The following is a 25105-nucleotide window of genomic DNA, read 5'->3' on the forward strand; positions in this document are numbered from 1 at the left end:
AGACAAGCTTCAAAGGAGACACACAGATTCCCTGCCTCGTCTATCCTCCTACGCCGCCGCCCCCCTTAGCCCCCTTCTATCCAGCCGCGGCGCCACAAGCGCTAGGGTCCTCGGCTCGGTTCGCGCACGAGATGGATGCGCGGCTAGCACGGCTAGCACGGCTAGTGGCTATCCATTTGCAAAACATTCCCTGGAGGAGTTGTGAGATTGCCTTCATTTGGATGGACTGTAATTGGCCAGGGGGGCTCCTCTCTCCAGACAACCCAGGCCGGCATGCACACATCGCTCTGATATTCGGCACCGGTTTCTGCCTTTGGGGGGTAGTGCTGGCGGTGGGAGGGGGTAGGCGGGTGATCCAGCCTCACCGCGTGCCATCTGTGCCCACAACAGGCGGAGCCTGCAGTTTCCCTCTCTTTGAGCAAGCTCTTGCCAAAGAGAAAAATGTCAAAAAAAAATTGATGAAATTGGCATAAAATTACATACATGGTGGTCGGCAGGTTAGCATTGTTTTAAATACCAAAAATGTCGATTTTTTAAAATGAAATTGGCATAAAAATTAAGAAATGGTGGTCGGCAGGTTAGTATTACAGTAAAGTCTCGTTATATCGATATCGGATATATCGATAGTCCCGGTTATATCGATATTTTTTCGGACTCCCTTGAATATCGATATAACGAGACTTTACTGTATTTTGAATATCAAAAATGTTGATTTTCAAAAAATGAAATGGCCAAAAAATGTGATGGTTGACATTTTAGTATTGTTTTGAAGACGAAAAATGTTATTTTTTTTAAACTTTAATTGGCATAAAAAGACATAAATGGTGGTCGACATGTTAGCATTGTTTTGAATATCAAAAATGTCAGTTTTTTTAAATGAAATTGGAAAAAAAAATATGAGTGGTGGTGGATAGATTGGCATTGTTTTGAATATGGAAAATTGTGATTTTTTTTAGAATTAAATTGCCATAAAAATTAATAATTGGTGGTAAACAGGTTTGCATTGTTTTGACTATCAAAAATGTCCATTTTTAAAATGAAATTAGCAACAACAAAAAAATCAATAATTGGTGGTAAACAGGTTTGCATTGTTTTGACTATCAAAAATGTCCATTTTTAAAATAAAATTAGCAACAACAACAAAATCAATAATTGGTGGTCAACAGGTTTGCATTGTTCGGAATATCAAAAATGTCGATTTTTAAAATGAAATTGGCGATGCACTTTTCATTCATTTATCCTCTTGTCCATGTGGTTTGATTTCGGCTTGTAGCCCAAAGCCCCCGCGGCGGCTTCAATCATGGCGTCTGCACTAACAACCTCAACAACCTCAAAGCGATAGCGAAGCAGCGCTTATTAGTCCGACGTTCCTCACTTGTGATGCATTTCCCTCTTCCCGTATTGAGCGTAATGATCATAACTCTCCTTTGTGTTCTGTCAGTGGGAAGCGCGCAATTGCCAAACTGATGCATGAGCCACTCTCTGGCGTCCTCACGGCGTCCTCGCCTCACGGCGTCCTCGCAATTTGCTTCATAATGTTTGGTGAGAGCCGAGAGCGATGTGCAGCCAAATAAACAGCGCCGCACATTTACACACAACCAATCGTACTTCCTCTTGTCTGTGTCAGAGATTAGACAGTAAGACACTGTGGACAGAGACTCGGAACTAGAAAGATTGTCTTTTACTGTCGGCAGGAAACGTAGTCATCTATGACATACGTCTGAATTCTGCAGCTAAGCTGTGTATTGAGAGTATATGCAAATTAAAGTGATACATTAGTAAAACATAGTTTTCTTGATTAGAATATCACACCTCTGGACGTTCTGAGCAATCAAACATCGATATTTTAATGGGTTGTCTTTTCCATGAACTGATAAGTGTGTAACCTGGCTAATTGCAGCCCTTGTGCAGGATGTTCAAGCCGTAAATAACTTTGGTGATAAAGGAGTATCCCAACTTCTTATTCTCCATCAGTCTGCCTACTTGCCTCTCTACCCGTCAGCTCTCTTTCCAACTTAATGAATATTTCCCTTTGAGAGCGAGAGTGTAAAACAAACACAAGCCCGCGTCTCTCAACCCGGTTCCTTGGAGGGAAGATGCAAGGGAACATGAAAGGGGCTCAGAGACCAGAGAGCAAATACACTATTTTGGCATGTGCGCCGCATGCTTTTCCCCCGCCGCAACATCAGCTCCAGTCGTCTGATCATCTCCCGCAATCTAGCAAACAGTGATGACAGCAAGGACGAATAATGGTGAGGAGGCAGACGTGTTGCGAGAGAGGCACGATGACTTCAAAATCTAAAAAAAACATACAGATCCTCTGGTAAAATATTATAAATATCAACCATTTTTGAAAAGCATCTTTACGTTACTTTCTGCTTAGTAGTTTGTTAAAGGCAACTGGTTCTGGAAATGCAATAGCAATAGCAATAAAAATGAAAGTGAAGGTAATGGTAAAGGTAAAATGGTAAAAATTAAATAAAAAAAATTACAATTAAAATTAAAATTAAAATTAAAATTATTAAATAACAAAATCACAAAATAACAAAATACCAAAATAACAAAATTATAAAATTAAAATTAAAATTAAAATTAAAATAACAAAAAAACAAAATAATTAAATAACAAATTATTAAATAACAAAATAACAAAATAACAAAATCACAAAATACCAAAATAACAAAATTATAAAATTATAAAATTATAAAATTATAAAATAACAAAAAAGCAAAATAACAAAATAACAAAATAACATAATAAAAAATACACACATAAATACCAAAATAAATAAAATACATAAATGAATAAAACGAAAGAAAAATACAAAAATAACACTAAAAATGAAAATGAGAATTCCTCCAATATGTTGGACGGGACAGAATCTCTACTGTCTGCTCTGACAAAAACGTGACACAGCGACCGTGTGATCAATTTGTTTTTGATCTTATTCGTTGAAGTCCATGTGTAAGAGACTGGACTGTTCCAGAATCGTCTATGCTGATTTATATATACAGTATGTATATATGTGTCTCTTTAGTGCAATGCAGAAATTGTGGCACGTTGTCACAGGGAGACCTGTCTGTATTTGTTTAAGACTTTCAAAGTGAATGTTTTAAACAAAAACACGATTTTTAAAAGAGCTGCAAAATACGGGTCAAACGGAAAGTTGAAGAACACAGGACTAAAATCTCATGATCGACGATGACACTGTTCATTCCTCTGATAAAGTCAGACTGCCGTGACCCCCAAACGTCTCACGAGGCAACTTGGTCACCTCTGGGATTTGCTTTTAATTCTCTCTCGGCCCATAGCTATCGCTCTCCCCTGAAAGCTCCCCACCACCCACCACCCTACCACCCTCCACGTCATCCTTCAATCTTCATCCTCCTTCTCTGCTGGAATATTGATTTTCTATTTTCTCTTTTGTACTCTCCCTATTTTCCCTTGGCCTGCATCGTGCGCCCTCAGCTCAAGCACACTTTCGACAGTTTGGCATGTGTTCTTTTCATCCTATGTCTCTCTCTCTCTCTCTCTCTCTCATCCTCTCGCTGGTCAGAGTTTCTCCTCTTTGACAAGGTCGAGGACCTAGCCGTGCTTAAGGTTGGTAAATGGAGATGTAATGTAATAGAGCGGTGGGGTAATAGAATCTATGAGGGCTGGGTCTGATCTCGTTAGGATGAGTCGGGCACAATTGGCTCGGTCGGAATCTCGGGACATCCACAGCGAGGATTGAAGGTTTGTTTTATACTCGAAGTAAATGTCCTTAAATTTCATATTTCAAAGAGTAAGGTCCTTACAAAAGAATGCGGTGGTGAAAGATTAGTCACAGTACAATAATGACATTCACAAATGGATCTTAGACTCTGTATGTCACGTCTCGGCTCGATAACTGTATTGGGCTTTACTTTGGAGTCAGCCAGTCCACCATGAAGCGTCTCAAGCTGGTCCAGAATGCTGCTGCTCGCATCTTGACTGGTACTCGTAAGAGGGAGCACGTAACTCCCTCCCCTTTTCAAGATTATTCGTCTTCAAATCTTTAAATGACTCACTACCCCTACCCCTAGGTCTGCTGACCAGACATTAAAGATGTGCCAAAAACTAAACGGAGGCTCAAAGGGGATCGAACCTGTTCTGTGGCTGTTCCCACTCTCTGGAATGACCTGCCACTGAGCATTCGGCGAGCCCCCTTGCTACCTATTTGTAAAACCCGCCTCTTTAAAATTAACTCATACTCCTTGGCATTCGACTCAGCATGATTCGGACTAGATCTTAGTTTCACTCCCTGGTGACTTGTACTATCTTTGTGACTGCTTTATTCCCTGTATATGATAGTTGTCCATGTTGTTACAACTTCAGCTGTTAGTAAAGCGCTTTATAAATCAATGTGTATTGTATTGTATGGTATGTTAAGGTGCCATAACATTCTTGGTAATGTTTCAGATCTGCCTGCTGCTAAATGTAGTTGATGTAGCAAGTGTACTCTTACAGAGTGAACTGCAGTAAAGACCGTCCAAATGTTTTATCGAAGTAAATAAAATCTGCTGACAAAGTTCAAGTTCAAAGCTTCCGTGGATTGAATCAACTTGAAAAGTGAGCTCAAACATCCGCTCGTCTGAAGAAAATGAAAACCGCGGGTGAGTGATGCGGCAAAACCTGTTAAGGTGCTGTCCCGTTTTTGGATGGATCTTCTTCATCTCATCAGCGATGACCTTCGGAGCCGTGCTGATACAGTGCCATGTCACCCGGCTTGGCGGCAACGGACGGACCGCTGGGAAGGCGAGGACGCCGAGCACCTGGGATAGATCACCAAAATTTACCAATGCGCCGTTTACGGTCTTTGGGGGATTCATCGCAATGACCGTCACGTTCCCGTTTTGCAGTTTGGCCGGATCGCAAACTACTTCCTCTGTTTTTCATCTCAGCATTTTGACTCCTTCAGTGATTCACGATCACGGTCAAGCAAACGCGATTCATTTTTTTTAAGAGGTGGCTGACAGGAGTGGAAAGGGGAAGCACAGGGGTTGCTGGAGTAAGTATGGACAGTAAATAACTTGTTGAAAAGAAATATAAGGCAGCAAGCACCACCCCCAGATGCCCTCTCCGCCATGTCGAGTAATTACTTGCCCCGGCTTGCTGTAATAATTCCTATTACAAGCAGAACGGAAGAGTCAGTAATTCAGCAGGCGGGACAAGGTGAAGGCAAGGCCACGGAAAGGCGGATCAATATTTCATTTACTCAACCTGCTTCGCCATCCCAGGCCAGGATCAAATACGCCAAGAGGAGGTAGGGAAAAAAAAACGGGAAAAGAAGAGGTTAGGCCACTAAAAACAATGACACAAGACTCTGAATTTCCTCCTGGGTTTTGTGGAGGTTTGATATGTGAGCTTGTGCGAGGTTTTTTTTTTTAATCTGGCTAACGTACGATCAAGGTCGCTAACGTGAAGCTGCGTCATCGCAGGTCGCAATGTGAAAGTGTCAGTCATTTAAACACATCCGGACAAGTTGCGTCCATAATTTGTAAAATGACTTGAAATGACTTTTGCTGAGCGCATTTTACAAAAATGCCATCGCCTACAGCGATATTTTACGTTTTAAAGGATAACAGACGCCATTTTTTTGTTTCCTAACTGACATCACAAAAACGTTTTATAGCATCTAAAATACACAAAACAACAAATTGATTACATTGATATCATCAAGAGGCAAGCTGGACGTTTGTCACCCATTGACAACTACCACCACAAAGGTAAAAAAAACAGCTTTTATATACAGTACAGTTTATTTCTTTAATTATAATACCATAGCACATTTATTAAACATACAATAAGGTATATTTTGAGTAATTTTAAAGGACAACTGGAGACAATTATGTTTTATGGGGACCTGGGAACGGATTAATCTCATTCTAATGGTTTCTTATGGGAAATAAATGTTTGGCGGCCGAACTTTTCGCCTTACACACACTTTCTGGGAACCAATGAAGTTTGTAAGCTGAGGTATCACTGTATAGCGATACCTTGGATTCATGCGAGCGAGAATGGCATGCATTAAAGAGTGACGAGCTTTGGAGGAGAAGAAGGAGTGAATTTAATAAATAACAAATTGCGTACCCGGGCTTTGTATTTAATTGCACAATATTGATTTTTCCTCCCTGCATTCTATCTCTTCATTCTTGAGCATTGCGCCCGTTTAGGAACAATCAGTTTACCAAGGTGGGCCGCCAAGTCGAATGTCATTTATTCTCCTTCTTCGTTCCCCCCCTCCATCCTCCTTCATCCACAGTCTCATCTTCTTCTTTCTGTCCCTCTCATCATTCTTCCAACTGGTGTTTTTTGTGTTTGGTGTGTTTTTTTTTCTCGAGGTTCTCAGCTGTCAAGGTTATCGTAACGTGACTTTGACGACTTCCCATCTGTTCGTCAAGAAGCTTGATAAATCGAAAAGATAGGTTGTACAAGGAGGAAATTTTCCTTTTTTTAACTAAAAAAAAAAGCGCCTCATTATTTAAAACGCAGGGTCACAATATGAATACTGGCGCGCGGGGCTGCCGCTGTTATTTGCTATCTATTAGCTCTAGCTGGCTATCTATTTGTTATCTATTGACTATCTACTAGCTAGCTAGCTTTCTATCTATTTGAGTTACTTCTGACAGTTTCTTACGCTGCATCGAATGTTTATGTAGTCTTAAAACTCTCTATACTGTGGGTCCTGGAATTCAAGTGACAATGACCAAAACCCTGGCACTGGATTTGACATATTTTTGCACATTGTACGCCAGTGAATGGGTTAATAAAAATGGTGTGATCTCCTCCTAATTATTGAAACGCTTGCAGCCACAAATGGACTCATAACAAAAGACCTTATGTAGGCCAAGTGGATTATTATCACATGTTCATCATCTTCATCTGGCGGCCATGTTTACAAAGTTGATAAGTTTGTAAATACAACAACTTTTCTACCAGCATCTTTTGTTCTTTTTCTTCAAAAAGGGAAAGTAGGAGTGCGAAAGGTCAACCGTGTGTGATTTGAGGCACGGCGAATTGACGCCAAATGCCAGGAACAAACAAACAACGGCTTGACCTCATCAGGTTTGAAATCAGGCGTGGCAACGGTGCCATGGTATTGTTCACAGCCAAGTCTCGGGACGCAGGTGTGTATTTTCATGGAAAAAGCAAAGCAATTTGAGGGAGGGAGATCCTCCCCTTTAAATGCCGACTTGACATTTGCTGCCATTATGAGCACACTGTGTTCGTTTAGAGAATGAATAGCAATTAGCCCAATGAGAAAATGTCAGGTGAATTAGAGGCCGGGCGAGGTGGACCTGGCGATGTGGTCAAAGCTTGGAACGCATCATCTCAGCCCAAAGTATTTGAGGAAGTGAAGTTTTTTTTTGCGCGGAAAGTGTTTTGTATGATTGTTGTACAGTCATACCTCGGTTTGGCTTACAAACTTTTCGGTTTACAAACGTTACATTGATGACAATTTTACCTTGGCATACAAACTATTTTGAAAAATAAAAATACCTTGGCTTACGAACTCAATTGGATCCAAGAGAGAGTGTGTAAGGCGAAAATTGTGTATCCCAAAAATTAATTTCCCATAGGAAACTATTAAAATGAGAATAATGCGTTCCCAGGTCCCCATAAAACATAATTTTCAACTAAATAAGCCTTAAAACTACACAAAATATACCTTATTTTATGTATAATAAATGTGCTGTGGTATTATAATTAAAGAAATAAGCTGTAATGCAAAATAAAGTGGTTTTATTGACCCTTGTGATGGTCGTTTATGGCTTGATGGAATGGAGTGGCCGCTTTCATCAGCATTAAACACATGAAGAATGATCCCTTGTAGGTGCTTTCTCTGCGATAATTTTACCTAGTTCCTCATCAATTGTGTTCTGTTTAGCTGGGGTGATAGCTTTTTGCACCAAGTGTGCAGATGGCTTGTGCGGGCTATTTGTGGTGAGCAGCGGCAGCCACACGCACCAGCGTTCACTCAAACCGGACGTAACTCAAATAGATAGAAAGCTAGCTAGCTAGTAGATAGTCAATAGATAATAAATACATAGCCAGCTAGAGCTAATAGATAGCCAGCAAGATAGCCCGCTAGCCAGCCAGATAGCTAATAGACAGCAAGTAGCAGCGGCAGCCACACGCGCCAGCGTTCACTCAACCCACAAGTAACTCAAATCGATAGAAAGCTAGCTCGCCTTTTTGTAGTAAAAAAAATATATATGAATTAATAAAATAATAATAATAATAATAAGAGATAGAGAGTTAGCCAGCCAGCTAGATAGATTGTTAGCTAGCCAGATAGCCAGCCAGCCAGATATCTAATAGTTAGCTAGTGAGGTAGAAAGCTCGATAGCTATCCAGATAGCTAGCTAGATAGCCATCCAGATAGCCAATTAAATATGTTTTGCGCTTTGTGACAGTTTCAGCTGCTGTCAAAGCGCTATATAAACCAATATTGTATTTTGTACAGCCGCCCCCATTTCAAGCTCAGACAACTCCAGACCCATACAAACTTTTGTCCAACCAATTATATCAAGCAAAAGCTTTCCTTCAAATAAAATTTCAAACTCACAAGTGAGCACTTTTGAAAATAGTAAACCCCTTCATCCACGCCCCTCTTACCCAAGACCAACTCACTAATCACCAATGACAGATTTCCAATCCAATCTGGCCAAGGTCCCGACTCTTTAATTATCCAGAGAGGTCATAGGTCACAGACACTTATCATGCGCGTGGGTCGAAAGGCCACCCAGTGAGGTCAAGTCAGTCGCGGGGCATATGAGGAATCCGGCTGCAAACTCTGTTGCAGGCTATCCAGACGTGATTGGCGGCAGGTGGTGAGTGTATTATTATTATAATTTGCTCGCTATTTGCTATCTATTAGCGATCTAGCTAGCTATTTGCTCATTGGCTATCTAGCTAGGTATCTGTTGGCGATAAATTCACTAGCTAGCTAGCTAGTTTTCTATCTATTTGAGTTACTTCCGGGTTTAGTGATGCTAGCGCGTGTGGCTGCCGCTGCTCACCCACAGAAAAAAAAATAATTCTGTGACTGTAAAGTGACCTTGAGAGTTTTGAAAGGGGCTTCGAATTGAAATGGAATATTATTACAGTATAGACAAATGAAGACGCGCAAAATGAAACGGAATCCTTTTTTCCCTTCTCTTTTTTTTTATTCAGTTCATCCATCCTTGATACGCACGCAATGAATAATAATGGTGGAATAATACATAGCAAATCACAGCAGTTTCCCATCATTTGGTTCACCTCCTGTGATCCTTGCTCTGAAAAAAAATGATGTGACCAAACCCAGCCATGGTACTTAAAGGACAACCGACACCGCCGGACGAGTTGCGTCCATAATTTGCAAAATCACTTCAAATGACATCTTACAAAGATTCCACCGCATATCTTTTAAGACTCGCGCTAAATGACGTCACGGAGGGAACGCCCCTGACCGAGAAAGCGACATACAATGCATTTTGGGTAGTATTTTTCGTCTGAAAACTCGTGTTGATGGCGAAATTAGAAGGAAAACTACATCAATAACGCGATGGTGAATCGTTGTGTGTTGCACCAAGACTACTATTTGATACTAGTTGACGCAGACAAATCAGCCCATTTCCAACGGAGCTTGTCCGCCATCTTGTGCATTTTCTGGACGCTACATTGGACTCCAGACGGTTTGAATTGATACGGAAAGACTTCTTTAATCGATTGCAAACATTTATGCTTTCCTCTTCAAAACTATTTGAATCATATTCATAACTGGATGAGTAACAAAAAAGCACCTTCTCCGAATCTGAACTCTCTGAAGCCATTGCTTTGATTCTGGAGCGAGGCAGTTTGTGAATGAGTATCCCTAGCGTGACGTCACGAACAAGGGAGCGGTACATTCTGAACAAAAAGTGTCAACGTTAAGGACAATCACATCCAAATGTCACCACATATACATTAACCAATCACTTTTTGTGGTGTGTTTTCTTAAGGTCAAAGGTCACAGTTTAGTGAAGTCCACTGAAAACAGTTGATTCTTCGCAACTACATTGACGCGTCTTGGTGATGTCATTTGACCTAGCGCTGACCTTTTGACCCGTCTGTGTTTTATTACTCAAATGAGCCATTGACCTCAACTCCTCCCACATCACCCTTTACACCCATTTTGACCCCACCGTGACCCCATGTAAAGAAATCATAAGCCTGTTGAAATCCACTTACTGCTTTTCCGTTTTAATGATATTGCAACTCAAGCGAACAAGCGATTGTACTGGGGAATGGAGGAGCTGATATTATATGCCAGCACTGTTATTGATTTGGGGGGGGGGGAATGTCTGGGACAGGAGATTTTATTCGGGAATTGAAAATATGACGTGGAGTGCCATTCCCGAATTAGTTCGGGTTTGGTTATTTCTTGCTTGGGTGCCGATAAAGCGCTGTTCAGACCTCTGGCAATTTTTTTTACTTCCACTAGGGCAGAATTTTTCTTTTGTCCATGTTCGCGCTTTGTTCCAGCTTTAGCTGTTGTTAAAGCGCTATATAAATCAATAGGTATTTATTGTATTGTATTGCCGTGACCCCGCCTCCACTGCAACCCCCCGAGGGGCTTCCAAATGTAACGTTAATTTGATTCAATATGGATAATTGCATGCTAATAATCTAGCTGGCTAGCTGGCTATACAACTAGCTAGCTAGTTGGCTACCTTACTAGCTATCTATTTGCTAACTAGCTATCTAGCTGGCTACCTAGCTAGCTATCTATTTGTTATTTATTAGCTATCTAGCTATCTATCTATTAGTTATCTATTCGCTAGCTAGCTAACTTTCTATCTATTTCTTAAATAATTCGCATACAGTAAAGTCTCGTTATATCGATATTCTCGGGAGTCCGAAAAATATCGATATAACCGGGACTATCGATATATCCAACCCTGCACGCATGTAATTTTCTCCTTGCGTGCATAGAAATAGTATCGTAATAAGCGGGACTATCGATATAACCGATATCCATATAACGAGACTTTACTGTATTGTATTACCTTCTATGGCAAAGACTCCGTCGAACCCCTAAGACCAACTCACCAAACCCCTACCTAGGGTTTGATCGAACCCAGGTTAAGAACCACTGCATTAGACAATATCAGTGGCAATGATTATGTTCCAAAAACTGCAGCAAAGTATGAAAAGCTGCCAAAAACTATCCCCGCGCCTATGAAAATATGCCTTACTGGACCTTAGCGTTCCGCTACGGTCGCTGGCCGTGACCGTGCGGCATCTGATGTTACTTCCCACATACCCGACGTCCAGCGAAGCGAAGCACTGACAGCTCTTCAGAAGAAGGCATTTTGACGATCGTGGTTCGATTGCGGAAAATTGATTGCTGTTCACTGAGTATCTAAAAACTGTTCTCTGAGTAAATAAAAAATGGTGGTGTAAGTTGGGTGTACGATTTATGGCATGTTTTTGCAGAATGTTTATGCAGTGACAAACCCTGGTCAGAACGGAATTTAGTGAATGCTCCTTTACTTACTAAAAATGTGCCCATGTGAACAGAAGTCGTCATAGGGCGGCAAAGTTTGGGAACAGAGTAGTCCTGCGTGTGCACTGAGGCAGGAGGTTTGCTCGGCGACACCGTCAGGGTCACCTCCGCAGTGTCTTGCCGAACACCCCGCACACAATACGCCACCTTGAGGTAACAATGGAGCTATTGTTGATCCGGACAATGCTGTCTGAAGGCCAGGGTTAAAGGGTGGGTGGGGGGGGGGGGAGTTAAAGGAGTGGGATGTGGGGGAGGTTGCTTGGGTTCAGCACCTGGTAGCATTGCATGGATGTGAGGTGCAAGTGGTGGTCAGGGGTTTGGGGGAGGGGAGGGGTTGCATGGTCACAGTCCATCAGTTGTCAATGGTATCTGTAACCACAGAGAAACATGGGAACCTGAAGAAGAGTCTCTCATGGAGTCCAAGGACCTGCAGGTGTCCTTTGGAGGTTTTGTTTGCTGCATTTAAAGATGGATGGACAGATGGACAGACGGACGGATGACCGACCGTCCGACCGATTGACTGTCGGACCGACTGACCGTTCCTCAGACCGATAGACAGACGGGCCGTCCGACCATCTGACCGACAGACAGATCGACCGCCAGACCGTGCGACCGTCCGATCGTGCGACCGACCGTCCGACCGCCAGACAGCCAGACAGTCCGACCGACCGACCGTCAGATCGCCAGACAGTCCGACTGTGCGACCAACCGTCCGACCGTCCGATCGTGTGACCGACCGTCAGACCGCCCGATAGCTAGACAGTCCGACCGTCCGACCGACCGTCAGACCGCCAGACCATTTGACCATCTGACCATCCAACCGTCAGACCGCCCGATAGCCAGACAGTCCGACCGTCCAACCGACCGTCAGACCGCCAGACCATTTGACCATCCGACCGACAGTATTTTATGTATTTTACATCTGCCGCTCTAATTCACAACAATGAACTTAAAGCCACATAACATTTTTTTAGTCATGGATTGATTTTTCACCCACGTGTGCATTGTGAGGACGCGCTGTGTATCTTCGGTGCACACACTGGAGTGTTTGTTGGAGGTAGAACGAGGCTCAAGTATGTTCCGGCTTTTATCCCGAGATAAAGAACTTTCACTTGTATACACGTACAGTATCTCAGCATCTGCGCACAAATACACGCAACGCCCCCACCCCCCTTCCCCTCAATGAACACAAGAGTGCTTAAAAGCTTGCTCTAAACATAAACCCAAGGCCAAACAACAAGTGCTGTTTTCCCTCAGTGGAGTTTCTGTTCTGATATTTTTTTGTTATCAGATACATTCTCACATTCCAGATTTTTGAATGACTTTATCAGTCGGTAAAATGTATGCGAATATGAAGATGATGATAGATGTCAGGATCTACCTCTGCCACTTTCTCTCTCTCCCTTCGTCTTGTCAGCGGTCTTGTATAAAAAAAATGGCCTTTGTTGTGCACTGCGGTATAAATCATTTACAGGCTTTGCATAAATTTGTGTAATCTCCTTGTTGGGGGCTGGGCTGCCTATCTGATTCGGTGGACACCGGGAAGAAAGAGTTGCCTTTGTATGCCAAACATAGATTGATGTTACGTGTGGGTGAGTGGAAACCCGGATGCAATTTGGATCACGTGAAATGTGCATTTTCTGTGCATACCTCAAATCTAGTTTTGCGTGTTTTGCAATGTTTCAGCAACCATGTTTCAATATTAGTCACACATTTTGCCGCTCATTGGCCACTTTGCACTTAAACGTCGATGTCGTTACTGATTTTTGGTCAATTTGGATTCAATTCATAAAAGTTTTGTGAACATAAAATACCAAATGATTTATTTTACCTTAAAATATTTCCACACTACTTTAAAGGACAACCGACAGCATTTTGTGTGAGGAATTAATCAGTCCGTTTCCACAGGCTGATAATTTCCTTACATGGAGCTTGGTCGCCCTCTTCTGGCTCTTTTTGGTGCAACGTGATGTTTTCAGACAAACAAGTACAGCAAAATATATTGATGTGATGGAAGGACTGCTACAATGTGTCCTTTTTTCGGTCAGGGGCGTTCCTTCAGTGACGTCACGTACGGACTCGTCACCAACTCAAAAACAAGACTTCCGGAATATTCAGCGCGAGTCTTAAAACGTAAATATAGCCATATGCGGTGGAATCTTTGTAAAATACGCTCAGTGGAAGTCATTTGAAGCTATTCTACAAATTATGGACACAACTTATCGGTTGTCGGTTGTCCTTTAATGCGACAACAAAAAAAATGGTCATTGTCAAAGACAATTGATGAACTTCGTCTCTTTTTTCTTCATCGTGACAATTCTTCCTTTCACCAAAAAATCACCCGCTCTCTTACATATGAGAGAAGAAATCATGTCGAGGGAAATTGGAAGATATTAAAATGACTCGCAAGCGCCGCAGTGAAATGGGTTTGAAGGGGAGTTCGGAAGCAAAACAACAGCCGCAGCGTGAGATGGTGTCGCCTGGATTTTCAATCAGAATCATTTCCTCCCTCACCTGTTCACGAGCCCCCGCCCACCCCCACCCCAACAGACACACAATGTCAAATCACACAGTCCATTCCGCTTCGACTTCACACACACACACACACACACACACACACACACTTGCAAATCACTTGGCGGGATCGTTTTGCACGTCCTCTGTGGGAAAAGCCATCAACTTTCACAGCGGGGAGCAGAATGAACAGAATCACGGAACGTATCCGAGATTGTGGTTCTACTGGCAATCACGCACTCGCGCGCACACACACTGACACACACACACACACACACACACACACACACACACACACACACACACACACACACACACACACACACACACACACACACACACACACACACACATGGGCATATAGCCATGTATGAATGGCTATATGGAAAGTCTTCACCCCTATCGTAAATTTGGTTAAAATATGGTTTAACTTTTTGTTGTCTGAACTACAGTAAAGTCTCGTTATATCGATATCGGATATATCGATAGTCCCGGTTATATCGATATTTTTTCGGACTCCCTTGAATATCGATATAACGAGACTTTACTGTATTTCCTCTCATTAAACACGGAGACTGAAATGAAATAAAATTAAATGAAATACAATAAAATAAGGCATTTTTTTTTTTGCTTATGACAATGTGAGTGATGATTTTTATGGTATGATTGGACATGGAGTAAAAATGGTAGAAAAAAAAATAAATAAATAAATAAATAAATAAATAAATAAATAAATAAATAAATAAATAAATAAATACAGAAATGAAATGAAATAAAATACAATTAAATACAATAAAATAAGACTTTTGTTTTGCTCGTGACGCAGTGTGTGATTATTTGTATGGTTTGATTGGACATCGAGCAAAAATGGTAAAAAAAAAAGAATAAACACACACATAAATAAATAAATAATTAAATAAATACTTAAATCAATTAGAATAAAAAAATAAATATAAATTAAAATTAAAATAGAATAGAATAGAATAGAAATTAAAATGAAGTGAGCATATTTGACAATAAAGCTGACTTTGATGTTAATTTAATTTAATTTACTTTACGTTACTCTAATTTAATTTAATTTAATTTAATTTAATTTAATAACGTATAATGAAAATACAATAAAATACAATCTTCTTCTTTCCCTTTGGGCTTTTCCCGTCAGGGGTCGCCACAGCGAATCAATGTCCTCCATCTATCCCGGTTTTGTTCATCCTCTTCTCTCACACCAGCACACAATAAAATACAATCAAATACAATAATTGTGTTTCCCGTAACAGTACAAGGAGTGTCAAGAGAAAAGAAAACAACTCTTTCCAGGGGAAATCGACGTTGAGTTGGCCTGCGAGGTACCCTGTTGAACAATCCTATTCATCGTCCAAAATGCCGTCAAATCAAGCGACGCCATCTTGCACTTTGCTTTTCCTCCCTTCGGCGAGGTAAAACAATTCCATGTTTCTATTCAAGGCCGAGAAGTCGCCGCTTTGCTTCCTCCACTGAGCGCCTCCCCTCCTCTCGCATCTCCTGTCGACTTCATTTGTTTTGATCCCGTGTCCGCGCCCTCTTTCTGTCACTCTCTTTCCCTGAGTGTGTTGAGGTGATTGCGAGTTCGCTCCTCGCCGCTCTGCCAGTTGACCCGCTGACATGCTTTTGTGCCATTGCTTGAACTTGTCTGTTGCTCGCTAGCCGCCGTCCGAGCTAACGCCAGCGCTGAAGTCGTCCGGATTGGACTTAAAAACAACCGAGCCACTTTTGCGCAAATGTTCACTTTGCGTTCTCGAGTAGCGGCAATGCATGCTAATGCTTATGCTAATAAAGTATGCTCTAAATAAATTCTACATTATATGCGAGAGTGGCTGCCTTTCCAGCAGCTCATGTATTTTGTTTTTATAACTTTGCTGCTGTGAAATGTAAATTTCTCCACTGCGAGACTAATAAAGGTAAATCTAATCCAATCATAAAACATATGTCACAACTTGGACATTAACTCATTCACTGCCATTCACAAATTTATTCGGGAATTGAAAATATGATGCAGAGCGCCAGTGATACCTCAGCTTACGAATTTAATTGGTGCCCAGAAAATGTGTGTAAGGTGAAAAGTTTGTCTGCCAAACATTTATTTCCCATAAGAAACCATTCAAATGAGAATAATCCGTTCCGAGGTGCGCATAAAACATAATTTTCTACTTTCTAAGTTTGTAAACCTTAAATCTACACAAAACATATAATAATAATAAAAAATAAAAAATAAATAAAATATATAATATAATAAAAAATATAATAATAATAATAATAGTAATAGTAAAAATAATAATAATCATCATCATCATCATAATACATTTCATTTTTAAGCGCCCACTTAGCTAGCTAATAGATCACAGCAGCTCACTAAACAATTCATTGGGAATCCCCTGCACAATAATAATAATAATAGTAATAATGACAACAATGATGATACATTGCATTTATAAGCGCCTTTCAAAACTCTCAAGGTCACTAGAAGCCATTTGCTCTTTTAGAGTGCTACAAACGCCGCCGGGGACAACAAATATTTTAGCCAGTTATGCTTTGCAATGAAATAAATAGTATCTTAGCCGCGCATACGCTCGATTCCCGCCCCCCCCCCCCCTCGCTCCCCTCCCCATAAATCTGAATGGCATTAACATTTAAAAAACCAAACTCTTGCCACGTCTGCGAATGGCGCCTTCAGACAGACGGGCCGGGGTTGTATTTGTCCACATGGCAGACATCGGCGACATAGACGTGCATCAATCTGGCAGGGTTGGTGCTGTTAAATGCCATCGTTGGTGGGTTAAGTGAGTATAAACACCTCCAAAAAATACCTTCTATCCCCCCGCAACCTATTATATATTGTGTTTTGTTCCACCTTATTTGGATGAAAAGTCATTTTATTTCCTTTATAAGAAAGAAGGTCATAAAATACACAGTGGATTTTTTTCCGCAACACAACCTTGACATTTTGGAATAATAATATAGATAAAATAGATAGAACACTAGCTAACAGATAGCTAATAGATAGCCAGCTAGACAGTGAGCTAACTAGCTAGATATCCATCTAGCTAATAAATAGCCAGTTACATATGGATAAAGAGCCGGCTACATAGGTAGCTAGCTAGACAGATAGCAAATAGATAGCAAATGAAGAAATAGCAAGCTACATAGCTAGCTAGACAGATAGCAAATAGATAAATTACCTGCTACATAGCGAGCTAGCGAGACAGATAGCAAATGGATAAATAACCTGCTACATGGCTAGCTACATATCCAGCAAATAGATTGCAAATGGATAAATAGCCTGCTACATAGCTAGCTAGACAGATAGCAAATAGATAGCAAATGGATAAATAGCCTGCTACCTAGCTAGCTAGACAGATAGCAAATAGATAGCAAATGGATAATAGCCTGCTACATAGCCAGCTAGCTATACAGCAAATAGATTGCAAATGGAGAAATAGCCTGATACATAGCGAGCTAGCTAGACAGATAGCAAATAGACAGCAAATGGATAAATACCCAGCTACATAGCTTTCTAGCTAGAAATATAGCAAGTAGATAGCAAATGGATAAACAGCCAGCTACATAGCTAGCTAGGTAGAAAGATAGCAAATAGACAGAAAATGGAGAAATAGCCTGTTACATAGCTAGCGAGCTAGACAGATAGCAAACAGATAGCAAATGGATAAATAGCCTGCTACATAGCTAGCCAGCTCACAGACAGCTAATAGATAGCCAGCTAGACAGTTAGCTTACTAGCTAGATAGCCATCTAGCTAATAAATAGCCAGCTACATATCTAGTTAGCTAGACAGCAAATAGATAGGAAATGGATAACGAGCCGGTGACGTAGCAAGCTAGCTAGAAAGATAGCAAATAGATAGCAAATGGATACATAGCCAGCTAGCTAGCTAGACGTGTGATCAAAGCGACACAAGACTGTGACATTTGGTCACCCTAGCTATCATCAATTTTCTATATGCAGTCGGGTGAGGGGTCGTGGGGGTCAAAATTTGGCCTGGCTTCATAAAATTTAAAAACCTGTTTTCATATGAAGCAACCCGCTGGCGAGTTGATGGAAATGTCTTTTTCGTTTTGGTGCACGTGCAGATAAGAGAAAAAGTCACATGGAAATGAGTGTCGGGGCTGTCGGGTAATTGAAGCTTGTCAGTAAAATGACAAAAACGGAGCTTCTGCTTGAAGAGGCAGACACGGAAATGTGGCCGCTGAGGCCCTGATGGATTATCTCAATGCAGCCATCAGGAACAAAGACGTGGTCACAACTGCAAAAGGTCAATTGCAAAGGTCATACCACAGCAAGAAATACATACAGACATAAATAAATACATACATACACTGTACATACACTGTACATAACATACACACGCAAACACGAACACCTAGAAAGTGACACACAATGCATTTTGGGTACTTTTTTGGTCTGAAAACTTTGTGTTGATCCGTGTTGATGGCGATATTAGAAGGAAAACACATAAATAACACGATGGTGAATCGTTGTGTGTTCCACCAAGACTACTATTTGATACTAGTTGACACAAATTCCCAGCGGACAAATCAGCCCATTACCAATGGGGCTTGGGCGCCATCTTGTGCATTTTCTGGGACGCTACATTAGGACTTCAATGACGGCTCGAATTGATCCGGAAGGACTTCTTTAATCGATTGCAAACATGTATGCTTTCCTCTTCAGAACTATTTGAATCATATTCATAACTGGATGAGTAACAAGAAAGCATCTTCTCTGAATATGAAGCCATTGTTTTGATTCTCCAGCAAGGCAAGATGTCTTGGCGTGATGTCACGAACAAGGGGGCGGGACCTTCTGAAACTGGCCACTTCCGGTTTTATTTTGAAGTCATTTTTGGACACTTGAAGTGGTTTTTATTGGTGTTTTACATTTGACTAAAAATATCAGCCTGCGTGTTTTGGCTATTTTACATGCTATAAAACGTTTTTCTGATGTAAGTGAGGAAACAAAAAAATGGTGTCGGTTGTCCTAATTAACCATTTATACCCCTCACACCGCACTTTCTACCCCAATCTTCGAGGCAGCGTTCTGTTGCCCCATTTCAAGTTGCGAGAAGGACTCCCACAGGTGCTCATTAGTATTGTTTACTGGCGGACCCGACGGAGTGCATGTTCTCTTCTAATCATAGATCTGATATTTTCCCACATACGGTGTCTGTGATCTCATGAAGAAAAAAAAAATAATAATCTTCCACATGCACGTTTGCAACGAGGGGAACGCGATACCCGCTTGTGGTTGACCAATAAATGATGTTTGCGAGTATAGTGAGACCTCGGTTTCCGAACCCCGTGGCTTACGAACTTTTCGGTTTACGAATGTTAAATTTATGAACATTTTACCTTGGCATACAAACTATTTTTCGGGATACACACGGAGCTGCCACAATGTCGTTAGCGAACGAGCCCGTTCTCGTAACAATAAAATTATTATTATTATTATGATTTGTTTCCAACGTTGTCATTAATTCCACGCAGCAACAAATACCGTATTTTCCAGTGTAGAAGGTACAGCCAAAAGCCTTCATTTTCTTTTTCATCTAGAACTGCTTCATGTCACAAAGAGGGTGCGGTATGTGTTGTCATATTGTTTGTTATTTAGGTTTTTTTTTTCTTTGAGTGAGTTGAGTGAACGTTGGCGCGTGTGGTTGCCGCTGCTCACCCACAGAAAAAAATATTCTATGACTGTAAAGTGACCTTGAGAGTTTTGAAAGGCGCTTAGAAATGAAATTTATTATTATTATTATTATTATTATTATTATTATTATTATTATTATTATTATTATTATTATTGTTATTATTATTATTTAATGTTATTGATTGTAGATTAATATCATCTATTATTATATTTTATGTTAAATCTGTATTTTTTAATGATTCTTATTAATATTCTTATCATTAGTATTATTACTATTATGACTATTATTTATTTAGTATTTATTGTGATTATTATTATACTTTATGTTTAATGTGTATTTTACTGTTACGATTATTATTATTATAATTAGTATGATTACTATTATTTGTAATATTATTGATTGTAGATTAATATCATCTATTATTATTATTATATTTTCTGTTTAATTAGGTATTTTTTAATGATTATTGTTAATAGTCTTATCATTAGTATTATTACTATTATGACTATTATTTATTTAGTATTTATTGTGATTATTATTATACTTTATGTTTAATGTGTATTTACTATTATTATTATTATTTTTATTATTATTATTAGTAGTAGTAGTAGTATGATTACTAATATTTTTAATGTTATTGATTGTAGATTAATATCATCTATTATATTTTATGTTTAATCTTTGTTTTAATTATTATTAGGAATATTCTTATTAGTATTATTACTATTATGACTATTATTGATTTAGTATTTATTGTGATTATTATTATACTTTATGTTGAATGTGTATTTTACTTTTATTATTATTATGACTGAAGGTTCATGTAGCTATCGCTATCCTCGTTGACCGCGAAGTCAAAAGAGATGGCCCTTTGATGCTGTTGCACAAATGTGTTGAAAATAATTGGATACGGCACAAGATTAGATGTGATAAAAATCAATAGCCTGCTTAATAAGCACAGTCATAAAGTTTTACAACTTTGAGGAGGCCGATCCCGTTTAAACTCTCCTTGTCACCACTCAAACACAACCAAGTCATTTGAACGATTCTAAGAAAAATGTTATGAAGCATGATAATATTTCAAAACATTTCTGAAAATACAGATGACAGACAGAGCTGTTCGCTATCTATTCGCTGGCTAATGGCTATCTGATCGCTGGCTAGTAGCTATTCGCTGGCTGATAGCTGTTCGCTGGCTAACGGTTATCTATTTGCTGGCTAGTGGCTAGCTATTTGCTGGCTAGCTATTAGCTGTATAATCGCTAGCTATTTCCTGGATAGCTATTGGCTATCTATTCGCTAGCTAATGGCTAGCTATTTGCGAGCTGGCTATTAGCTATCGGTTCGCCAGCTATTAGCTGGCGAGTGGCTAGCTATTTGCTGGCTAGCTATTAGTTGTATAATCGCTAGCTATTTGCTGGTTATGTATTCGGTAGCTAATGGCTAGCTATTTGCGAGCTGGCTATTAGTTCAAAGTTGCTTCAAAATTCGATAGCTATTAGCTTGCGAATAGATAGCAACGGTCTCAGGCAATAGAAGAGGTTGTAAAAAATACACAATACACAAAATATACCTATCGATTAGATAGCTATTCGCTGGCGAATGGCTAGCTATTCGCTATCGAATAGCTATCTATTCGCTAGCTATTAGCTATCTACTCGCTAGCTATTAGCTATATATTCACTAGCTAGCTAGCTTGTTATCTATTTAAGTTACTTTGGGGTTGAGTGAACGCTGGCGCGTGTGGCTGCCGCTGCTCACCCACAGAAAAAACGTATCCTGTGACTGTAAAGTGACTGAGAGTTTTGAAAGGCACTTAGAAATGAAATGTATAATAATAATAATAATAATAATAATAATATTATTATTATTATTATTATTATTATTGTTGTTAATATATAATATATAATAATAATATATATAATATATTATAATATAATATATAATAATAATATATTATAATATAATATATTATAAAAATAATATAATAATAAAAATAATAATAACAACAACAACAACAATAATAATAATAATAATAATAATAATAATAATAATAATAAAATATATAAAATAATAATAATAATTATTATTATTACAACGGGCAGAGCAAAAACAACAACTATTGAAGTCATTTTGCTCCTCAAGCCAGCGGTCCCTTTCACGGCTGATTTGCATGATCTATATCTGTATTGGCAGCTACGCGGAGTGGTAATTTGGTCTGAGACCAAAGTGCCCCAGGTTTGATTTCCCTGACTGGCATTGTGATATGAGCTGGGGGAGGAAATGTCCCTTTGCCTCCTGGATATTCACAATGTCACCGCTGAGTTGCCCTTGAGCAAGGCTTAACTTCACTTTTCTGGAGCACTGGAAATCTGGCCAATGTGTCACAAATAGAAGTGAATGTTTATGATGGGCCATATTTTGCTGCTGCGTCATTAGCAAGTAGTGATTGTCTGTGTAAGCTCTCCGTCGTACAGGAGTGGTCCATCGATGAGAAGGTTTCTTCAGCCGTTATCTGTACGTCTTAGAAGGTGTCGGATGTTTCGCTTCTTATCCAAGAGGCTTCGTCAGCGAACTATATATTTTTTTGCTGGTAGTTTTGGCCCTACAGTAATACCTCGGTTTACGAACCCCCTGGCTTACGAACCTTTGGGTTTACGAACGTTAAATTGATGAAAAATTTACCTTGGCATACAAACTATTTTTCACGGACGTGCCACAATGAGTGATGTGTCGTTCGCGAACGAGCCCGTTCTTCCAACAACAAAATGGCAGCCGACTGTTTTTGTCCTCTATTCCCCACCCCCAGTCACTGGTTAAAGCCACGTGATTGGTCAAGAACGCAGAAGTGAGGGGTGGGGGGGGGGGGCTTACAGACAGAGAGAGAGTGAAGCAATTGTCCCAAAAATAAAATGGCGACCGAACGATTTGTGTATTTTTAAGGCTTAGAAAATTAGAAAGTAGAAAATTATGTTTTATGGGGACCTAGGAACGGATTATTCTCATTTGAATGGTTTACTATGGGAAATCAATTTTTGGCAATGTATCACTGTAATTATCTGACTGTTTCGTTTTTCAACGGGGATATATTACTTCCCACTGCACTTGAAGGCAGCACGCGAAAGCGCGGGACTGGTTTCCCTCCCTCCCTCCGGCGCAATTGCCTGCGTGTGCCCGCCGGTGAGGGCGCGCGCACGGGAGGTGGCTGGGGGTTGTGCTCGCTTGTGCTCTCTGACCCCAGTGGCAAGTCGGATTCACTACACTCCGCAGCGTCGGTGGGGAGGCTGCACTCAACGCGACTCCCTCCCGCTTGTCTGTCAGCGTCTCCCGTCCGCCTCCCCCCCCCCCCCACCCCGCCTTCTCTTGTCTGGTTTGTTCGCACAGAAGCCAGCCGAGGTCCCACCGGGTCGAAGGTTCTGCCCTACCTGCACAGCTTGGACCGCCGCCGTGCTCGCTCTCCCCAGCTGCAGCCGCCGCATGGACCCTTGTCTTCGCTTCGCTGCGTAGAGGGCGACCCCGACCCGACGCTCTTCCTCCGGCTTGGCACACACAAAAAAAGCCCCGCACTAATAAGGTACGGGATCCTTTCCGCTCGCCTTTGAAAAAAAGCGACGAACGAAGGAGGAAGGGCAGGAAAAGGGAAGCGGAACGACATAATTCGCTGTTCGCGTTTCCTAAAGCCGTTCGTTTTGAAGCGGTTTGTCATTTCCGCGGAGGAACAAGAAGGTTAGCGACGGCTTGGCTTGACACTGACCACCTTTGGGAGCTCTTTACCCGGGGAGGTTATTTCCAAGCGGAAAGTTGGAGCTTTATGCTGGGGTTTGGTCGTGCACGCTACACGGACATTAATTGCGTGCGTACCGGCGTTACTGACAAGCGGTTTGACGGTGGAGCTACGAGGCAAGAAAAAAAATACAGATTTAGATTTTTTTTTAATTGTCGGAGGAGGTTTATTTAGCACGCTAGGCTAGTCGCTGCTACCGTAGCCATCGAATGAACGTGGGGCGAGTTGGAGCAACGGGGTGCGCGCACGGGCACGTGCATCGATATACACGACCAAGCTTCGCTCGCTTTTGAAACCAAAAAAATAAAAATAAATACAAAAAATGTCATAATTCTTTCTACGTGATATATAATGCAAATTAAAACGCGTGCGTGTAATTATTTTATAATTAATTGAAACGTCAAGCAAAGCTTGAAATATGGATTTGTTCTTGCCATGATGTGATTTAAGACAGTGGTTCCCTACCTTTTTTGCGCCACGGACTGTTTTAATGTCAGACAATATTTTCACGGACCGGCGGATAAATACAACAAAATAAAATGATACGAGAGGCATGGAAACTGTTTTTTTTATTTCTTTTAAATATAACAATAAACGTGAATCCATTGTGTATTTTTAGACAACTTTATTAGCAGAGTCCTGGTAACAAGACGTTTGTTTTTTACTCGTTTTGCTACCCTACGGTGGGCTAATTTTAACGGTATGTATCACGTGACCTAGACAAGCGTTTTGACATGCGTCAAGAGTAAATCATAGACGGATGTAATCTGGTAATTTTTAATTTTTCAAAATAAAACATAGTTTGGACTCAGATAATAAAATGGAAATTATGTCAATTATTTATTCTTTCTGCGCGGCCCCGTACCAAATGACCCACAGACCGGGGGGGTTGGGGACCTCTGATTTAAGACGCCTGATTTAAAATCGCATAAAGTGGCATTTCCACAGGCGATTTTAGCCTTTGATACCCTTGTGTTGATATGACTGATGTTTATACTTTAATTTCATTTTTATGATTACGATAATTAGCTTAATCAACTTATACGTTTTCCTGTATTTTATACGTTTTTTAAAAATCATTTTATATACTACTACTACTACTACTACTACTACTACTACTACTACTAATACTACTCATAATAATAATAATACATTTAATTTACAAGCGCCTTTCTGGACACCCAAGGACACTTTACAATAAAAACAATACATAAAACAATAAAATCACGAATAAAACAATAAATAATAAAACACTAGATTAAATTACACCATGAAAGCAAGTTTAAACAGGGGTTTTGAGGTGAGATTTGAAAGTAGGAAGGGAGTCAATGTTACGGATGTTAGGTGGAAGTCTGAAAACTTCGTGTTGCACCAAAAAGAGGCAGAAGAGGGCGACAAAGCTCCGTGTAAGGAATTAATCAGCCTGTGGAAACGGGCTGATTAATTCCTTACACGGAGCTTTGTCGCCATTTTCTGCCTTTTTTCTGGTGATCGATTTCCCCCCCCCCTATTGCCTCAAAATGGCACGGAATAAATTCTTTAATTGATTGCAAAC

At 40.4% G+C, this 25105-nt stretch overlaps 1 protein-coding gene and 1 long non-coding RNA gene across 2 annotated transcripts in view; one reads left to right on the plus strand and one right to left on the minus strand.

Annotated features, from left to right (window-relative positions):
* Positions 1 to 1511: 1511 nt before the first annotated feature.
* Positions 1512 to 23326, minus strand: LOC148899919 (uncharacterized). Its single transcript, XR_016114381.1, has 3 exons — positions 23192 to 23326; positions 4654 to 4793; positions 1512 to 2298 (listed from the first exon to the last, which is right to left on the minus strand). It is a non-coding gene; the product is annotated as an uncharacterized LOC148899919 (long non-coding RNA).
* The window catches only part of mpped2a (metallophosphoesterase domain containing 2a), a 49356-nt gene continuing 47211 nt past the window's right edge, over positions 22961 to 25105 (plus strand). The window contains exon 1 of the mRNA XM_088991436.1: positions 22961 to 23340. The gene's annotated coding sequence lies outside the window, so the exon portion shown is untranslated. The remainder of the gene's footprint in view (positions 23341 to 25105) is intronic.

This window comes from Hippocampus bargibanti, linkage group LG03 (assembly GCF_051943395.1).
Source record: "Hippocampus bargibanti isolate YZ-2025 linkage group LG03, ASM5194339v1, whole genome shotgun sequence".
NCBI classification, from domain to species: Eukaryota; Metazoa; Chordata; class Actinopteri; order Syngnathiformes; family Syngnathidae; genus Hippocampus; species Hippocampus bargibanti.